General features: G+C 40.9%; 1 protein-coding gene across 3 annotated transcripts in view; it reads right to left on the bottom strand.

Moving 5' to 3' along the window:
• The window catches only part of Ddr (discoidin domain-containing receptor 2), a 507,427-nt gene that overhangs the window by 447,798 nt on the left and 37,954 nt on the right, over positions 1–21,675 (bottom strand). The window contains exon 2 of one of the 3 annotated variants that reach the window (XM_083110009.1): positions 19,474–19,525. The exons of the other annotated variants lie outside the window; for them this stretch is intronic. The gene's annotated coding sequence lies outside the window, so the exon portion shown is untranslated. The remainder of the gene's footprint in view (positions 1–19,473; positions 19,526–21,675) is intronic. 3 annotated transcript variants of the gene reach the window in all.

The raw sequence follows: 21,675 nt of genomic DNA, 5'->3' as shown, positions 1-21,675 counted from the left end.
GATTTAATAGGGCTCAAAAAATTTCACGGGACGCCATGACATTCTCTCTTTTACAACTTTTTTCATTTAGATAGTTCGGCGCCCAACCACGGCTAGGAAAAAGCAGGTTTTGCGAGCGAACCGAACAAGAAAATTTTTATATAATATATTTATATTTGCATAAAATTTTAAATCGACAGGGCAATTGCCCCTTTGTGGCCCCTGCAGGTGCTCTTGGCCGTCAATGTTTGCCCCCTCCAGAATCGATTTTCGTACAAGGTTTGGGGGGGGGGGTGCAATGCCCCCTGTGGTTGCGCCACGGTAAAGGTAAATGAAGACTATCGTTGTTTGTATAGACGCACAACACTGACTGGTTGGAATCCCTTGCTAACATATTAAGATATAAAATATTGTCCCTAAATTCCAGACGAGTTTTTAAAAATAATGACGAGACGTCTTTATAACTAGACCTTTACTTTCCATGAATCTGGCTAGTATCAAGGCGGTATTCAGGGGGTTGGGGGTTTAGTGGGTCCGGACCCCACCAAAAGACTTAACCAAGTACAAAAATTGCATAAAGAAAATATACTTGTTTTACATTTGTTCTATATTCTGTGGTTTATTTATTTCTTCAAAAATTATTGGAAAACAATGTTTTTATATTGTGATCATACGGCATTGAAGGAATTTACTACTTACTACTACTTATGATAAGAACTTTGTATTTTCATATTTTAATTAATATTATTTAAATTTAATTTTGTATAATTGAAAAATAATTATTTTCATATAAACATTTATATTATTATTACTTCTGAGATACTTGGTTCGGACTAACCCCCCCCCCCCCCGAAATATATTTTCAGTATTGTTGAAAGTTCAGAAAATAACTAAACAGCTTCTCGGATGCTAACGTGAGTTTCGAAAAATAACTGGCCTTACGGTGATCATAAATTACGAAATGCACTTATAAAACCTCTTGAGTACACAGAAAACTATCTCCCAACCCACCCACAGAACCATTTTTGCTTTCCCGTTTGTCCATTGACAACAGTACCTTTGTTACGCCTCTTGGTACTGAATGTACCACAGATGCTGAATGTTTGTGTGTGCCTTCGCATAAATTCTTCTTTAAGCCTGTTCTGTTTTTAATTTACCCTCCCGTCTCTGTTTTCCTTCACTCTTGGTACCAAAGCCTCGCATTTAACGCTAATTAGGTAAACAAATGTAGCAGTATTTTCCCACAAGATGGCAGGTTAAACGTCTACCACATCCATTTGATTTTTAGCTTCTGTTGCCCTTAAAGTTTTCTCAAAGCGGATGATAATGTATTTGAAGTTTATTATTTCCTGTTAAATCCTGAATTCTATTTGTGGTAGTTTGCTGGAAAGCCTAATGACATCACTAGGAGTTTTGAAGCCAACTGCAACAATTTTTCATTATGGAGTATACAGTAATAGCTATGTCACGCTACCTTCGTCTGAAGTACAGTCCGATATAGTAACCTACGTCACAAACTGTTGCATTGCGACTTCAAGCAGCCATGATTGAGGTCAGTTCTTGAAAGCACATGGATTTAAAGCTGGAGGGCTGGAGATACTAGCACAGATATTCGTGAATTAAATAAAAGCCTAATTATTGCAGAAGTAACGACAGCTACGTGGTGGATATCTCCTTACGAACGAAAAATTAAATTGGCTGCAAACATGGCGGCTGTGCGCATCCTGACGTCACGTGAAACCCTCCTATATAAAATGATTACAATTAATCATATATATTTCGTGTAGTTATTTGTACAGTTTGTGCATCCTTACTGGACAGAGAAGATCGCGTCTCTTTGAAATGTTTGACTTTTATCTCCGAATTTCTAATCCGTCACCAGTAAAGCATGATGTAGACCTAAGTATTCGCCGGTCCTTTGTTCGACCTGCGTGGGATGTCCCTGTGATGACTTTTGTCAGCGATTCACCCTCCAACATTCAATGCTAATTTCCATCACTGTTAACAAGGCCCAGTCATAGTGATTCCGTGTACCAAACTGACTCAGAGTCACATGGCAATTACTGCTCCACACCGCAGGATGCCGATCTGACAGCCCTTTAATGGCCTTTTCCTGCCCTCTGGTAGACAATAAGTTCATCGTAGTCCCCCTCCGTTCACAAGGATCGTATTGCCTTGTATCTCACGTTCATGGATTTCATTATCATCATGTGTAATTAATGTAAATGCTCAATACATAAAAACATGCCTTATTTAGGCCTATATAGGTAAAAGTGCCGTGAAGGGATATGGGGAATGTTGGGGTAGAACCGCAGACAGTGATCAGCACCACGCTCCGACCGCCTTACCTTCCAGGCTGTATGCAGGTGCATTGTGACGAACATAGCAGTCGTTCAATACAAGAATATTGCTGTTTCCACCTGAAATCCACACCGTGAATCGAACTAGGCTCTCCAACATGGTAGTCAGAAGCCCTGCAGATTAGACTAGAAGATTATTAGAAGATTTTGATTAGAATTAGAAAATTTCGTCCTTGTACGCAGTAGGTCTGTCCTTTATAACGGGTGACGATACATTATAAGTACAACAATTTATATCAGAATCAATGTATCAATGTGTACGAAGAATTCAGTTCTCAGTTTACATGTTGTGAATTGAATATACTTCTAACAAATAATTGTTTAGAAAATACGTTATTAACCATTTAATGTAAGATTTAATTACTACAGTAAATAGCTGGCTTCAAGTCACCCCGGTTCTTGTCTGTGATTAGATGTCTGTGCCTGAAGTGAATGGAATGGCGCATGCGCAGATCGTTTTGTCGCACCACGCGAGATCAATTCCACGGACCTTCGTTGTATTGTCGCAAACCGTTGCAGCCTGTTGCAAAGTGACTAATGTCAAATGTTTCGTCCGGTGTGCAGCCTCCCATAAGGGACTGTGGTAAAATCTGCCCTGAGACGGTTCGCGACAAGAATGACACCAATTTTCGGCCACTTTTTTCTAATCCAGAGGATGAGGGTGAGGGATGATATGATGATACTGATGAGGAAACAGTCACAAAATTTACTTGTGCCCATACTGAGATTCGAACTCGAGACCCCCGGCGTAGTAGCGCTCTGTGCTAACCACTGCACCACGGAGTTCAGCGCGAGAGCGAAGAGAATGCCGAGCCGTGAAGTTGTAACAGGTGGACCTTGAGTGAAAATTAGCTTTGACTTAATTTTGGAAACTTAAATGGAAAAATGTAGTCAGCAACTTCAATAGCAAATATAGCCTGTGTAAAATAATATGATAAATATCTACTATTTTCTGCAATGTAACAATGGGAATATGCAATACGGTATTTTGGAACGCGCAGCCAGCCCAACATGTCTCTGCTTCAGGCCACTGCTTCCTCAGTACACATAGAAACATACAATAATGTTCATTTTCATACACATCATTTCTTACCAGACACAATAACGGCCAAATCACAGCAACAGGACACGGAATATATGAAAGAAAATATAATCACATCAATCTCCCCACGACATCTCTTCAACCCTCATTTCTTGCACACCGTATGGAGATACAATCCATAAATACTACTCACCCATAAGAACAGCGGTGCCTTCATTAATATCGGGGGATGTTCCCGAACCTTTTTTCCCAGCCCTTGCAATATGGATTCACCCCAACCTCATTACAATCCCCACATTGCCTGAAATAACCGTACGTCTCCCCCCCCCCCCCTTGCGGAAATAAATGCAGATCATAACAGATCCTTCCCTTCGCATTACAGGTCTAATGATGCCGCTCCTCCTCCCCCCTGAACGTTCGACGATGACGCCTGTACTGATGCATGGCTGGGAATGATCATTAATGACCAAACGGGAGATCCACAACACGAGACCATAATGGCTGTAGTTAATGGTTCAGATAATTGATTTCCTAAAGAAACATACTAGGGTCGTGTGTATGGGACATAATTATTCGTATTATGTCCGCCCCCGCAGATGTGGAAGATAAGGCAGTATGTAGATTCGGGAATATATCGGGCGCGTGCATGTGTTATCAAACTACTATGTATCATATGCATTCTGTAATTTGTGAGTACTGGTACAGAGATAGTGAGCCGAGGCGAGAAAAGAGACGGACGTCTGTGAGCCGAGGCGAGGATGGAGACTCACGTCTGTGAGCCTAGTTGAGAAAGAAGACTGGGATATGTGAGCCGAGGCAAGGATAGAGACGAACGTCTGTAAGCCGAGGCGAGGATAGACTCTCACGTCTGTGAACCGAAGCGAGGAAAGAAACTCACGTCTGTGAGCAGAGTCGAGAAAAGAAACTTACGTCTGTGAGCCGAGACGAGAAAAGAGACGGACGTCTGTGAACCGAGGCAAGGAAGAGACTGAATCTGTGAGCAGAGGCGAGGAAGAAACGGACCTCTGTGAACCGAGGCGAGACAAAGAGACTGGCATCTGTGAGTCGAGACGAGAAACGAGATTTACGTCTGCGAGCCGACACTAGAAAAAAGACTGACGTCGCTCAGCAGAGACGAGAAAGAGACGAACGTATCCAGACTCTAATTGAAATATTAAATTTTGAAAGTCACACATCAAAAAGTACACCTTCATCAAAATAAATCTGGTTACAAAATGTAGTTTTTTTTTTTTCAATTGCACGAAACTTAGATTTAACATATTCTGAAAGGATTAATTAGTATTGCGGTTTTTACATTAAAATAGTAATGTGAATTCATAGTGAGAGTTTACGAACTTTTGACATTCTCTGCTCCCAACCCCTAATCTAGTTCCAATATACAGGGCGTATCTATATTCCCATTACAGACTTTGAGGGCTTGTAGTGAGGACCAAAACCGTTAAGTCTTGCATAGGAACTCATGTCCGGAAACGTACCGTTTTCCCGCTACAAGTAAAACACCACCACAACACACGTTGAACTCTCCTTGGCCTGCACGTTCGCCGGACTTGTCTCTGCTCGATTATTTCCTGTAGGGCCACATGAAGAGTCTGATTTACGAGACCCTGGTGGAATCAGAGGAAGGCCTGCTGGCGCGGGTTATGGCAGCGGCGGATGTTGGACTAGCAGGTGTTCGTGATCGTGTGTACCAGAACATGATACGTAGGTACGGTGTTTGTGTTGAAGTCAATGGTCGCCACATCGAGCTCTTCTTGTAAGTGAACGCTGCAGCTATGCAAAAACAACGTGCAGTAAGCAGCACAAGTGAGAGTGTTCAATGTGTGTTGGGTGGTGTTTTGCTTGTAGCGGGGGAACTGTACGTTTCCGGACATGAGTTCCTATGCAAGACTTTACGGTTTTGGTCCTCACTACAAACCCTTAAAGTCTGTAATGGGAATATAGATACACCCTGTACAAATAAGTGTGCCTTGCAAAATTTCAGCTCAATTGCACTATTTTAAAGTGACCCCCCAAAGGCATAAGTTTCAGGTTTCACCAAATAATAGTCAAGCATAATCGAAATACATTTTTTTAAATATATAACTGTTTATGCATACAGTTTATGCAAAAGAAAAATTAGCCAGGATATTGAGATACGTTGAAACCAAAGAGAAATACAAGTACATAAGAATACATAAGAATTAAAATGTAACGAGATAACAGATGAGGCCAGTTTTGGTAGCATCTTGGCTTGAGTTTTGGTTTTTAAGTCCACCTTATCCACAGCGAGGTTAATCTGGACTTGGCCTTCAGTTTAAAGTGGGATCCGAACCACTTGTACCCCCACCCACTGGGTATCGAACCCGTGACCCCTTGTGGTAACATCTGAGTACTTTTTTCTGTGTTCACTAACAATCTGATCAATGCATTGCTTTTATTTTTCGTTCTTGGCCAGAATGTTCTGATATTTTTTTTAAAATTAGCTTCACTCCTTTCTCAGCCACGTCATTTTTTAACTACTACAATGTTTTTTAATGTTTCCAAACCATGTTGGAAGTTGACATCCATTACCTTTCCAAGTTGATGGGCAGTTTTGTAGAAAATTTGTGTTGATTGAAAATCTTGGAAATAAAACCACATTTTTTTTCTATTAAACAGCTGATGTCTTCACTTCCAGCGATGTATCATTCTATTTGATTTTCTGAAATGCTGTCTTCTGGAGTCATCATTACAGTAGCCAATTTTTGCTTATTGTCTAGCGGAACTTCATCATCAAAGAATACGATCTGGTGAGAGATATCATAAATGGTTTGTGAATGCGAATATTTTCACGGCAGTGCTACTAATATCTGAATGTATTTCATTTACTCGATTAATTTGAGTTGTAACCTGTACAAATATATCTATATCTACAAGGGATGAGGAGACAGGTGAGTGGAGAAGGTTACATAACTTAGAAGTACATAATTTGTATTCATGTCCTGTGCGATGGTACAATTTAACATCCTTGGATGCAATGGTCTCTTCCATTGCATCGGCGGACCGTGGTCACTGCCGATGATGCACGGATATTAGGGTGCCGCTACCTTCAGGATTAAGAACTAATCCTTCGGTAGATACAACCAAATACCAATGAAACAATCACCACAGTCCGCCTCCAGCTAGCTAGTCGGTAGGGGTGGGACACCACTGAAGGTTTTCATTGCAAATAAAGATAATTACTTAAAACAAAAACAAGATTGGAAACAATTTTACTTGAGTTTAATGTTGATTAAGATAAGTAAAGAAGAAAGTTTTTAGGTACACAAGTTTTAGTTCTTTCTGATTGAAATTGTCGAAAGGAGATGATTATTGAATCAGCTGGGCTGGCGCACTGTTGTTTAATTTTGTTTTCTTACCCCCTCCATGGGATCCTGGACGACACTACCATGGTGCAGCTCCTATTCTTGCGTCCTGTGGTCCTTTATCAAAACACCGGTTCTGCATTGCTCAAACCGATCCATTGGTGCATTTAGTTCCTTGCTCACACTATTATCTATATTATAACACTGTCCACACAATAAACTTATACATTCGGTATTGAAAGTAAGCACAACAACTTGGACGTCAACCTGTTTTTGTCACCTCACGCACTTAGGTATCTTAACACTGTCCACAATAATATCTCTTACATTCGGCACTGTTCTTTGATGAGTCAGAACTAGCACTGCTTAGTGGTCACCGACGGATCTCGATGGTGCTCGACACCTCCGTCCTTCACCGTACTCGAGTCAAAACTGTTTCCACAAAATTTGGAAGGTTATGGTTATGCCGAAATTGAGTTGACTTTTTGAATTCTATTGGTGGAAATTTGGAGGGAAAAGTTACAAGCAGCAAAGGACAGTTTGCTGTGATGTCAAACCTCCTATGACTTCAGGCAATATATTCCCGCCACACCAAAGCAAAGTATCCAACCATATTATTATATTACTATAATTGTAGTGACACATCTTTGGAGTTTGCAACCAGTACAGGAGGATGCAGACCAGATGATCGAGGTGTATAAAAGGGGTTATTGTGAGAAAATGAGTTTTATGACTTGTGTCGCCAGAATGGCTGGAGAGAGACACACAGTTGACAATAGCAGTGGCTGCCTCTGGGCCATTAGTGGAAAGATGAATAGAAGAGAGAGCAAGGGTTAGCCGATAGTTGACAGATTTAAGATATTCGCAAGAACGTTTAGTGTAAAGACATAGGGATTTCAGAAGTAAAGATGGCTGTGATGCGAGGCTAGACTCGGGGCGAATCCGTCATGGGCCATGTGTGGCGAATTAGGGTCTGCGAGGGGGAATCTTACAGCAATACTGGCAAGAAGTTGCTGCGAAATCAGAGAAATGCTGGAAAGATCTAGAAATATGAAGAAATGATAGAATTCTTGACTGATATTACAAAATAATTAGAAATGAAGTATAGATATGACCAGTGGTGGAAAAGAACTGTTCCACCTGATATTATTAGAATGGTTAAATCAAGCAGACTTAGATTGGCAGGCCATGTAGCACGAATGGGAGAGGAAAGAAAAGTTTACAGGATTCTTGTTGGGAAACCTGATGGTAAGAGACCAGTAGGAAAACCAAGACAAAGATGGAGGGATGATGTTGAGATGGACCTAAATGAAATTGGTAGGGATGGAAAAGAGATCTTGCTCAGGATAGTGACAGATGGAAGGCCTGTGTTGCTGCAGCCATGAACCTTCGGGTTTAAGAAGGCCAGAGAGTTAGTTAATCTATATACGGAGTTTGACAAGCAGTGGTTCCAGGAACCAGTCTTGTAATGAGACTGATAAGAAAAATGCATATTCTTGTGAATGAATCGTTCTCTTTTTGGATTAATTTAAATTGATCTTTCAATTTTGAAGGCATAAATAGTACTTGCTATCCACCAATTGCGGCTCACAGATCCAGGAACACGAAATGAGACTCCTTTCGAGGGACAACCACCGAAGAATATTCTTCATATTCTAATAATTTGCAGTAATCATCTATGCTGTTTCCGACATAACTGTTCTTGTAGAAATTCCAGATTACTGACCCAGATATCTTCGGCGACATGCTCTCTATCCCACTACGGTACTGTTTGTTGTCTATGGTCGACCAGGTTTTCCTAATTTTTTTACACAAATTCTCATCTGGTCCACCTATTTTACTTCTCAAGAGTAATTCGAAAATGTGATTTCGACAAGGAAGGCAGAGTAAATATCTATTAAATACTTGTATTTTCTCAAGACTTATACAGGCACCACTTATTCGACTAGTGGTATCAAAACATAACGCTTGTACTTTTTCCTCCATGTCCCATTTATCCAAACTTCATGAATGGCTACGGCTTGATCATCTCCTGTAGATGTTGGAATTTCAGGTATAGCTAGTGGTTGATCTTTGCCTAGAAAAGTAACACTTATGTCTAACCTATCAACCTTTTCTACGCCAGATAAAGCTGGAAGCAGCTTGCTATGCCAGTGCAATGTGATAGATTGAACTTTTTTTAAAAATGACTGCTTGTTTATGTTTCCTGAATTTTTTCCATTGACGCTGAACCGAACTACAATTAATAACTAAGTTTATAGTATTCAGTACATTTCAATACAGCTTCTACTGCAGCTAATAGAATATCAACAGCATTTCGGTTATTTATTTTGCATTGCATGCATACTTCATGTGCCTGCAGACAGAATAAATTACGGATTTAGTTGTATTCTTAGCACATTGTACTAGAACTTACTTAAATATTAACGAATATCCTTGTTATAATTTGAAATCTGTGTCTAAACTTAGAAAACTGCCTTACTGGCTCCAAGACTTGAACCGAGAGTTGTTTAGTAAACCTGGCGCCATCTATATGTAGGCCATAGAACTTTCTAGATAGCGTGGAAGGTTCTACAATTTTCTATCATCTTCCAGAACCATTTTTTATGCAAATTAAATTCTCTTTTAATGATATTCTGTACTTCTTTCGATGGAAGCATGATAAAGAAGATAAAAACTATACATTCGGTTAAAGTCTGAAACTTTAGGGAGTTTTGGGGGGCCACTTTAATATGTGATTGAGCTGAAATTTTACGCAGAGTACTTTTACATGGATTGGAACAATTTTGAGGGTTGGGAGACAGAAAATATTTAAGTTCAAAATTTTACATATAACTAAGGGCCACTCTAGTGTGAGGTCACGGGTCATGTGCTCCTAACGTGCTCTCTGATAGGCTGTTTACGTGTTGGTTGAGGAAGTAATTTTTAAATGTAAAGCATGGTTCACTATGTCGTTCTAACTGCTCATCCAGTATATTCATGTTACTGTGGTGCCAATGGACAATTTCCAGAACATCGTCGTGTGAGGGTACCTTAATGCACCTATCAACAAGCTTTACTCCCCGTAATTTTTCTCTTTTGCATTCATCCGACTGCAACCCTTCTGGTAGCATGCCTAGAAGCCATACACGTTGTACTTGCCCCCTCCCTGCACCCCCACACCCCCCATTCGTTGGCAACGCCCAGCCGAAAGTCCCCCTGGCCAGTGTCGAACATGAGAACAAAACGGCATAAAAAAAAAGAAGGGGGGGAAACCCAGAGAGGGATGGGGCAACTGCAAGCTGCGGGATTCCATGGTCAAATTATAAAGTTTTATCCGGGGATATTGACCAGAAAACCATAGGTTACAATTTTTAAGCGCGAGAGAAATTTATACATTGCCTCCCAAGTTTAGAAGTGTTGCCAACTTGTGTGTTTTAGGACCAACTTTTGTCAATTTATCTATACTTTTCTTAGAAAATACAGTTTTCGAATATATATTTTTTCGGTTTTAAAAAGCCAGAAATAGGAACTTTAATTACGGATATATTAAAGCCAGATGCATTTTAAAGTTGGATCCAGATACTAGCAAAAATAGTCGAACATGTTCCGTGAAGCCAGCCGCGCTGATGTGGATGCACAGGAACTTCGCTGCTTGCCAATGTGAACATCGTGCACATAACCGTTATCCATGATAACCCAATACAACCTCGCCAAAGAGGAGAATTTGAGGGTGGTTAGAGAGTTGGGGGGCTGTTATTGGAGGGATGGGGAGGTTTGGATGCAGGAGAAGCCATTCTCTTCTTCCTCTTAATTTAATGATTCATTCGGCTCTCTTCCTCGTTCCATTCTCTCCAGGTCTTCCGCCTTTTGCTGGATCAGCAGGTAGGAACTTTGCAGAAGACAAAGGACCGGGAAAGGGGCTTCTAATGTTTACCAGTGAGAAAGAAAGAGCAGATATTTCAGCTCAGGTTAGTGTGTGGCGAGAGACACAAGTAGGAACTTTTCCCCCAAACCTCAGTGAGCGCTCTGGGACTTAAGTTACGCAGACTGTTTTGTCTGTAAGTAGTAGTTGTGCACTATTAGAACAGAGGGAGCCAAATTTTTACATCTTTTTCTTACATATCTTAGGCATTTTAACTGTATTTACTCAATATATGTGAGTAATGATTTTATTTATCTACATCCGCCATCTACCATTGACTTGGGCAACCAGCCGTTTTCGTGAAAAACAGCTCTCGCATGCACGTGTGGAATGCAGAGGGAGCAGTGGTACGTGGCGTTATAAGAGCTTGGATGGAGTTAGAAAGAGAGAAGGATCGATAGAAAGTGATAGGTAGATGGATACAGAGGCAGAAAGAGGGCGAGAGAGAGAGTAGGCGACAGAGAGAGGAACAGAGATAGATAAAAAGTGATAGAGGCAGAGAGAGTGAGAGGCTATGCGAAAGAGAAAGAAACAGAGATAAATTAAGAGAAACAGGGGGAATCAGAGAGAGGAAGTGGGAGAAACAGCGAAAGAAATACAGAAGGAGTAGGCACAGAGATAGAAAGAAAGCAAGTATGATGGAGAGAGAGAAATAAATAATGCAGAAATAGCGGAAGAAAAGGAGAAAATAACGGTAGGAAGAAAAAAGGAGCAGAGAGAGAGAAAGAGAGAGAGAGAGAGAGAGAGAGAGAAGAGTGGAAATAGAGAGTGGAAAAGACACAGTAGCCATGACAAGCCAAACACACCAATTGAAAATATTTCGTCAACTCTTGAGCTCACACGAAATTCTGTGACAAAGCAACTGTCGCATTTGACAATTCTATATAAGTGCCTGGCTTTGGCAGGTTCGTTAATTAGTGATATGCTGAAAAGATACCCAGTAACATGGCTACACGTGTCTATCAGTAAATGATACAATAGACGGGTTAAAGGAGGAGAAGAGATATGAATGTCCGTCCATATCTTATACACTTTCTTTGCTGTACACATAACTCGAATGCATCAAACCAGATAGATGCATTTTTGGCGCATGAAATCACATTGATCCATTTTTGGCGCATCACATCAGATTGATGCATTTTTGGCGCATCAAGTCAGATTGATGCATTTTTGGCGCATCAAGTCAGATTGATGCATTTTTTGCGCATCAAATCAGATTGATGCATTTTTGGCGCATCAACGACAAAATTATATAGGCCCTAATTTTTTTAAAGGATTGTGTCTGGTCGTTTCAAATGATGGATTTTATTGCATCACAGCTGATAAAAGTACCGTTTCATGCATTTCTGTGTGCATTTTCATGCACCAAAAATCCATCATTAGCAGTTTTGGGATAATACGTGTAAGGATTTCTCCATTCCCCCCTCCTTAATGCTCTTTCACATTATATAGTCATTTCCTGCCATTCTTCCCTGTTCTGCTTTCATTTCGTCCTGCTCCAAACCGAGCAAGTCCGCCATTGAGCCTGTCGCAATCACTGGTCTGATGTTCCTAGGACGGCCGTTACAAACCGTCGCCTCCTTCCATGTGGAACGTTCAGCCCTTCATCTGCATGCATTTATTCGTCCCCCCAACCAGTCCCCACTTACTTATTATGGTGCTGTATTGTCGGGCATTTAAGTGGATAACTGTCTTCGGCTCTTACAGCGGTCTCCGCAAGGAGAGAAGGGAATGGCTCCAGTTGGTTTGGGAATGCCCGAGGGTCCGTCGCGCCTGTTGTGTGCCCTCTGGTGAATTGTCCGGGAAGAGTGCCGGGTTTGGTGCTAGTTCTGTTGTTTTTGTGGAGTGAAAAGTCTGGAAGTTTTACCCCACTTTGTGCACAGAGTATGGCTGTATTTGTATTTTCGTCGCTTACAGAAAAAAAACCGTTTCTTTAGAGAGAGAGAGAGAAGGAGACTCTCTCTCACACAAGCACACACTCTCTCTACTTTCCCCTCTCTGTCTTTCTCTGTACTTCCCCTTTCTCTTTATTTCTCTTTGTCTCTTTGCTTCTTTCTTCCTTTATTTTTTATCCTCTCTTCCTTCGAAACATAAAGAGTTGACAGACTTTCTACTATCTTTCTTTCTCGAAGGAGAAATCAATAATCCTCTCTTTCTCTGTATCCTTTCTCTCTCTCTCTCTGTATTCTCTCACTCTCTCTCTTCCTCTCTGTCCTTTCTCTATCTTCCTTCTTCTCTCTATCTCTGTGTAATTTCTCCATTGTACATCTCCTCTTTGGACCAAATCACAAGGTAATACCCTGCTCTACAAGGAAAGTTTTACAGAAACAAATCGTAGATTTTGGTCGTCCAGTTCGACTTTTATTACAGTTTGATTGTATTATATTCAATACATGTTTGGACACATTTTTAACAATTGAGACAACGCCAAAAAATATTAATCGTTGCTTAAAATTGCTTAGAACTTTTTAAAAATGACATGTTAAAACACATTTTGCATTCATACTAGTCTTAAAATAATGCAAATTTAACATTTTTGTAACGTTTCCCGCAAATTTTAATACATTTTGCTAATATTCTGTGAAGAACTTTCTGTCGTGCGAGTCTATGTTTGATAACATTCCAATAAAATTGTATTTTATGAATTCACAGTTCTCGTAATTGTTACACACATTGTCATATAAGTTGCTACTTTAGTCCATTTCCCCTAACAGCTTCCCAATGTACTTTATCTGTTCCCCCTCCTAAGATCGCGTAGTGGTAACGTCGCTGTTTTGTAATGAAGGAGTCTCAGGTTCGATATCCGATAGAGGCACATAGTGGTTCGGAACCCACTTTAAACTGTAAGTCCAGTCCCGATTAGCTTATCTGCGCATAAAGTGGTATGTAAAGAAAAAAACTTTTTCATGCGGATCCTATCAGAAAAAAGAATCCCGTTTACGCCTCTGTGTTTGTTATCCGGATCTCCAATCTAGGTTCCAAGTCTGAATCTCCGTTTCCAGAATCTTCAAAGATTCGAGGACCTATTTTGCACAAAATCCTGGACGATTTCTTCCAGAAAAGCCCTGTGTGACACAATGCGCTGGGACACTTAAACTGCTTCCCCTATCTCTCTCTCCTCCCTCTCTAGGGAGGTTCGAACTGTAATGAGGACAGTGCTGAAATGTGGGCAGTTTTACCCTCCCCGCGAGGCTCTTGGTCCTTCTGCGAGATAACGTTTACTGAGTCCTAGAGCTTCCATTCTCTGTTTTTCACCCTCCCTTATCTCGTCCGCTGACATCTGGGACGCTTCTTGCCTTCAAGCCAACGTCAACGTCATTCGCATTTTTCTCCCCTGACTGGTTAATCTTCATCACTTTTCTCTCCCGCTTTCTCTCTTCTTTCTCTCTAGTGTGTGCTTCTGCTTTCAGAGGATTTCACTTCCACACCTCCGATTTCGATATTCTTTTTCGTAGGGGGATGAGGCGAGTCGAGTCTCGATTGTGAATGAGAAAGCTCGTCTCTTTCCCGTTGCATAACATTTGTCCAGTTCTGTCTCGTCTCGAATTACATATGCCTGTCTCTTTCTCGGTCTCGTTAGAGTCTCGAGCTACAAATGCCTGTCTTGCTCCAACCCATTAAATGAACAGTTTGGGTGACATAGTCTGGTCCAATATTACTTCTTTATTACTCCTATCTTTCGCCAGAACGTCATATTATCAAAAATAGTTTCAGTCCCTGTTTTGTTGTTATAATTCTTATCGATCTCCGAAAAACTGTGCTTTCAGGTTTCCTTAAAGCTTATTTCCTTGTGGAGTTGTAGGTGTCTCTGCTCGTCTTCGTTGTGGAGTTGCAGGTATGTCTGTTTGTTTTTCTTGTGAAGATTCATGCATATCTTTTCATTTTCCTTGTGAAGTTTGAAGTGAATTTGTTCGTCTTCCATCTGGAGTTGCAGGTGTGTCTGTTCGTCTTCCTTGTGGAGTTGTAGGTGTGTCTGTTCGTCTTCCTTGTGAAGTTGCAGGTGTGACTGTTCGTCTTCCTTGTAAAGTTGCAGGTGTGTCTGATCGTCTTCCTTGTGAAGTTGCAGGTGTTACTGTTCGTCTTCCTTGTAAAGTTGCAGGTGTGTCTGTTCGGTTTCCTTGTGGAGTTGTAGATGTCTCTGTTCGTCTTCCTTGTGAAGTTGCAGGTGACTCTGTTTGTCTTCCTTGTGAAGTTGCAGGTGTCTCTGTTCATCTTCCTTGTGGAGTTGCACGTGTGTCTGTTCGTCTTCCTTGTGGAGTTTCAGGTGAATCTGTTCGTCTTCCTTGTGGGGGTTTGGTTTATTTTACTACCCTTTTCTGCCAATTTAGCTAATCGCGAAGATGAGGATGAGTGATTGCATGATGAGGTTGATGAAGGGACACTCACAAAGACACCCATGCCCAGGTCGGGATTCGAACTCCGCCACGGAAGTAGGCCGCCGATATAAAAAGGTGGTGACCACACGAACCCTCACATACCTCAAGGAGACCCAGGCCGTCACTATGCAAGACTGGCAAACCGAAAGCTCCCACAGAACTTACTGCAGCTTTCCAAATATCGACCTCAAACTTCAAAAAATCAATAACCCCCCGTTCCCTCCTCCCTTCTTCACCAACCTGCACGTTTAGCCGATGTGTGTGACCTTGTCTACCGGACAGACTTTCACGCCACGGACGGAGGAGGGGGGGGGGCGGTGGTAATTCTTTGATGGAGCAGAAAATAGCGTGCTCCACACGTCTAGTGTATCGAGCAGCAGGCTCTGTTGAGGTGGAGGGAACGAAAAAAAGGAGAAGCCAAAATCCACATTCGAATACGGTTGCTGCTACATGCACCCCCCTCTCTTACCGGATTACATGATACGGTTCGGTCTGCCGGAAATTCCCTCATGGAAACGGGTTTCATTTCGATATGCGCACGGTGGTTAAAAAGAAGACCACGTCGTGGTCCCGAAATCGTTCATGAGTTTCGATCTTCAGGTAAAGGGACAATATCCTCTCCTGTGCATGTGATTTGGCAGTCACAAGCATAATGGCTTGATGTTACTAGGTTTTCTACGCCAAACGCCAATACCTGAGTCTCTTTGGCGTGATCGGAAAGTTTAGGGACAGCAGGGCGTATGGTTTATCTTTGTAGTTGACCGTTCAATATTTTACCATCATTTCGTGAACCTTTTTGTGGGGGAACAGCCAGACAGGACACGAAAATGCTGGTCCATTGTAACAAACATATTTTGTCTCGCTTATCGATTGAATTGTTTGTTTTATATTGCTTCGTTTTTCTGTCCCTTCTAGCTAATCATCAAGATGAGGATGAATGGAGCTGAGATGATATTCAGGAGAGGGCAATAAACAAACACAAATGCAGAGGACAGAAGTCCTACAGAGGATGATACTGGTTGCGAATCCAGGCGCCAGTATCTCAATAGTCCGCAAAATCAAATAGGTTACTACGTTAATGAAAGGGTGGTATTTGAGTGCCTTGTGAGTCACTAATCGTACGCATATACCGTATGTATAGATTGGTAGAATGCTTGGCTGCCACACAGGGGACCAAGATTTGATTCCGGGGGCGGGCGATCTCAGAAGGAAGTTTTCCTGTGGATGTAAGCGACTGAAGAGTGGTACTGATCACACCAACTTCACTATGACCTCGATGGAGAAACGTGTTAATCCCTACCTTCGTATGCACCTTCCGATAATTTGAAATGTCCGAATGGGTGCTATCCATATCCATGCACCAAGCGGTGCATATGGATTCAATTCTAGGGGTTGGGTGATTGCAAGTTGGGATTATGACAGTAATATCCCTGCATGGAGAGGCTCTGGCGTTCACGCAGCCTCTTATAAATGGATACAAGCGGGGAGAGGGGTGAGTAGAAGCATCCGGAGCGTCATGCTGATCATATCACATCTACAAATGGATGAGATCGTGAATGTATGGGTCCCTACTCCCCCCCCCCTCTCTCACCCGTATACTTCCACGGCATATTGCAATGAGCCGGGATAGCGTTATATTTTCCTTTCTATTGGGTCTTATGAATGCTCTTCATTAAGCCTATTGGTCTATGAGAAGTCGAGTCCTTGTATGTTAGCTCTTTTCTAGCTGATACACAATAGGTACAGACAGCCGTGGTGAGTGTCTTGCAATGGTGTACCGCAGGCTGACCAAGCTCTTTCGTGGCGACTTGTGAAAGCGATAATTATTGGCCGCAAATGTTTGGCAACTGCGTCAACCTCGCACTTCCGCTATCCTCCCCATATTTACGAGACGCCATTAGAGGGGAAGAATCGTCGTTATGTCACCAGAGACGCAGGGGGGAGGATGCCGCTAAGGAAATGCCGGTTTGGGGGTTGTCTGCTGAATAAGGGTCGTTGATGTCTTGGCATAAACTTCCCTTTACGGTGTCTTCAAGGGACGAGAGTTAAAAAAATAAGAGACGGGGGTTCTGATCCCCTGTCTCCCCCTCCTTTGGTATGGGCGACGTTCCCAACCTTGTAACTGATCCGTTATCCAGCCGGCGGAAACGGCGAAAGAGCTTTGGAAATTAAAAAGGGCCTCACTTGTCGCACACCGTATTAAGCCCCTTCGTCTATTGATGTCACGATAAATATTCTCGTTGTTGGGTTAGGCATGTTAGTTTTACGGCTAATAGCATAAATAATATATTTTTGGTCAATGTATTTATGCTAAGAGAACTAAACCTAACAACGAAAGCAATGCGCGCTGACGTCAGTAAACGAGGGTGCTCAATACGGTGTGCGATGAGGGAGACCCAAATGAAAGAATCTGCGAAGCGGGATTGCCAGCTATATGTTTACGCGTATTATTGGACGGCATCGAAGAAACAGGCAAACTATTTCTTTTGATTGATTGAGTTAAAATCTTGGGTGTGTCGACACTTCTAAGTATGCGAGGAGATATTCTCTAATCTAAAACCCTTACCTTAGAGTTAAAAATGGGCGTAAAGAGCAGGTTGTAAAGGAAGCGGTACGGTACATACACAGGTTGCCAGAACTACCGCGAAAGGTTCGCGGTTGTTCCCTTCGCGTTTATTCCAGTTTTCAATTTTGGTTTCGAAATTAATCCGTTTCGCGGTTGTTCTAGTTGCGAATTTTCGTTTCGCGATTAATCCGTTTCGCTGTTATTCCTTTCACGCTTATTCTTGTGTGCAATTTTGGTTTCGCGCTTAATCCGTTTCATGGTTGTTCCTCTCGCGCTTAATCCGTTTCGCGGTTGTTCCTTTCGCGTTTAATCCTGTATTTAATTTTAGTTTCGCGATTAATTCGTTTCATGGTTGTTGTTTTTCGCGCCTAATCTCTTTCGCGGTTATTCCACCGCCCCACATACACAACACATGACTAGATTCAGCATGTTTGCGTTGATATTGAAACCAAACTTACATGAGCAGATTTGAACAAGAAACGAATAGCTTTTGATTTGTATGAATGAGTAAAATTCTCTTTATTTATTATGTAGTGTTAGTTACTCAAATATTTAGTAAGTTTAAAAGTAATTGAATACTTATATATGCTACAGTAGTATTTTTGTTTGACAGATTGTACAAGTTTTGCGGGTTGGGTTTGTAGTGTACCCATAGGCTGAACTTCGCCCATGAATAATGCATTTCTAAATTCTAAATGAGGTATGAATACAATGAAAAACTTCCTCAGAAACAGTGCTTCTCACAAAACTAAAAATAGAGGAGAAGGATTAACCATGGGCGAAGGTTTAAATATGGGTTTTGGAGTTATCAGCGCTCCCGGTGCTGCAGCCTGACGGAGGCTATGGGAACTGGTTATCTGTCAAGGACAAAGGTTGCGGCGCCAATTCGCAACAGAAAGTGGTTGTTAGTTTCGGCCTTGGACGTTGTTATAGAATTGCGACCTCCGAAAACTTTTTGCAGGTATGTTTTAACTCAGCGTTTTCTGAATTCTCATCTGCTTTGTATAGGTTATGATATTAGCGGTACATAAAACAAATGTGGGCTTTTATAATGCCATGATTTGTTTGTGAAATATGTACCACAGAGAGCGAAAATAAATTGAAGAAGAAAAATAGCGTGATGATCTAAATATTGGCTATGACTTGAGGTCTTGTGTTGAGATCACATTTTCAACAAATATTTGGATGTTTATCTTAATTTCGATTTTTCCCATTCCGCTTGATTTTCAAAGCAACAGATTATTCATACATATTAATTTTATAATGTTTTAGCGATAAATGACTGTTATTTAAATTTTAATTGCTTTTGTGATATTGCCACTAGTAGCCCATATTTAGACCACAATTTTGAAATACATCATTTTACCATGTTTTGGAAATTGCTTTTTATAGTAAGAAATGGAGACCTTCTATACTTTAACATGCTATTACATTTAAGTATATATTTCATAGATATGCATTTTAAAGGCAGGTGCTTGAAATGTTATTTTTTTCCCGCCGAAAATGGCAACATAAAAAGGGTGGCCCATATTTAGACCTTTTCCTCTATTAGTTAAAACACTGTCATCATTTCCCATCATGGATGATAAATCAGTGGAAACATGAAAACTCTATCTGAGGAAAGTAAAATACTTAAAACAGCATTAGATGCACGTCAAATTGGAGGGTTCAGTCATTGGGGCGAGATGGCTGTGCCCAATACTAAGACGGGTTAAAGTGACTACGACTGAGATTAGAATAGTTGCTAGGGATCTAGATTCATACATGTCCGATTTCATCAATAAAATCTGACGTTCACACCACTCTCGGAGAACGACAAGTCGTTTACAACCTACTCTGAGGCAGCCTTAGACATTGGATAAACCTTAAGACACTGATGACAAATTGTAAGTATTCACTTACCTTATATCTTTCCTGAACACTATACTGCTTCCACTGATGGTAGTTGAAACACCTAAAATGAAAACGGTGAATTAATTATTAACAATATTAATCTCGATAACCCTTTTTTCAGTTACACATGTCGAAATCTCGTCTTGCCTAAAATAACTACCGTCTCCTAGTAACAGGAAATAAAAATTAGGCAGGGTTACAGAATTATACGTCACAATAGATGAGGCGTCATAGTATGAGAACAGTATCTATCCTGTTTTTAAATTTAACATATTAAATGTTGTATTACTGAATTGGTGGAGATGTAACAATTATCATTGTTTTATCATGCATTGAAGGATTATGTTATAGTGGATTTCTAACTATTGATATTGTAAGGGAATATACAGGTTGTTCCAAAATGATTATCCTGATTTGTAATGGATAGCGTCATATTCACATCAGAACACGCTGAAGTGTATGCAACCCTGGAGTTGTACACATAGAACATTTGCTCCAAATGTGAACACTTCCGGTTATAAAGTTGGAAATGTAAAAACGCCGCCTTGGAAAGTGACCTTTGTATTACACGCCTGATGCGTTCATCGACTCCAGCGCCCTTAGCGGCGGGATGTAATGGTTGACCTGTTTACTTGCAACATTCAACAAATGGCGCTATTGAACCATTTAGAACCAGAGTAATCATATTGGTAAACCATGTTCTTTGAGTATCATATGTATAAGATATTGAAAGGTAACCGTATAGTTAATGAAACTAGCATTGTCAGGAAGAAAGACTGACAACGCTAGATGGAGCATAAGATATAAGGTTCGATTATATAAACAGGTCACCTACGAAGATAACATCGAAAACTGGACAGTCGAGATAAGACAGAGAACTAACCTCTCGAGAATCATATCTCGTACGAAACATCAACTACATTTTAGAAACAAGCTATTAACTATTTCTATGACAAAGTCACAAGAAATTAACCAACTTTTGAATATATTATCTTCCTCAACTTAACCTGAAAACCAATCGTGACAATCATACTGTTTGACACGATTTATTTCTTTTTCTTGTTAGGGAATGCTTTATTTTACCGCCCCCCCCTTGCCAATGACCTTCCTTGAGCACACGGTGTATTCTAAGGTCCAGCTCCAAATAGTTCTCGGTGTCATCTTGGAGGGTAACTCTTTCCATGTAATTCAACACCGTGACACGAAACTGATTGGCTTCAATGTTCTGGAGGCAATAATGATCCTTCAATGTTCTGGACGCAATGATGATCGAAATAATTCATTAACATCTTTAGTAATTTGAGATAAAAGGAAACTCGTTCGACTCATAAATATCGGATTCTTTATTAAAGAAAAAAAGGCAAAGTCATTTATGCTAGGAGGGAGAAAAGAAAAGAAAAGAAAAGAAAGGAAATTCAATTATCGGAACTGAAAGTCTGTATTGAGTAAATGTAATAGAAATTTGATTAAGAAGCTGGTTTCCTTTTGTCTAACAATTGTAAGTTCCTTCTTTTCTTAGATTAGTATTCTTTAACAAAACTGAATCTCTTTTGAACAAACTGTTCAACAATTCATTAAAGACAGGTTGAGTCAAGCAAACTTGTAGTAACCTTTGTTTAAAGAACAAAACAATCATGTTTAACCTTTTCATAGAATAACTGGTCTCAATGGCGCTACAAATCACTGGTCACGCATGGGCGTATCATTGTGTTTGTTCCATCATCCGTTTAATCAGTTCTTCATAATTCATTCTCATCGCGGCAATTAATCCAAGATATAGAAAACCAAAATAAAGCAAAATAATCGAAGAAAGGAAAGAAAATGTAAATTACGGTTTAGCATGGGATGAAATAGTACCTCTTTAATTGGCTGCCTGGCTTTGACTTTCCCCAGCACGGAGAAAAGCCAGCGATCAGCTAGCGCGGGAACCGGGACAGGTTGTAACAAACGCGGTATATTAAGCGTTCGGCCGCCTTCTTGGCAGATACAATAGCCTGTCTACTAAGCGTTTGGACGCCTTGGCAGCTACAATACCCTGTCTACTAAGCGTTTGGACGCCTTGGCAGATACAATACCCTGTCTACTAAGCGTTTGGAAGCCTTGGCAGCTACAATACCCTGTCTACTAAGCGTTTGGACGCCTTGACAGCTACAATACCCTGTCTACTAAGCGCTTGGACGCCTTGGCAGATACAATACCCTGTCTACTAAG

The sequence above is a fragment of the Lepisma saccharinum genome, chromosome 23, assembly GCF_977018435.1.
Source record: "Lepisma saccharinum chromosome 23, izLepSacc3.1, whole genome shotgun sequence".
Taxonomy (NCBI): Eukaryota; Metazoa; Arthropoda; class Insecta; order Zygentoma; family Lepismatidae; genus Lepisma; species Lepisma saccharinum.
This window is presented reverse-complemented; position numbering and strand designations above follow the sequence as displayed.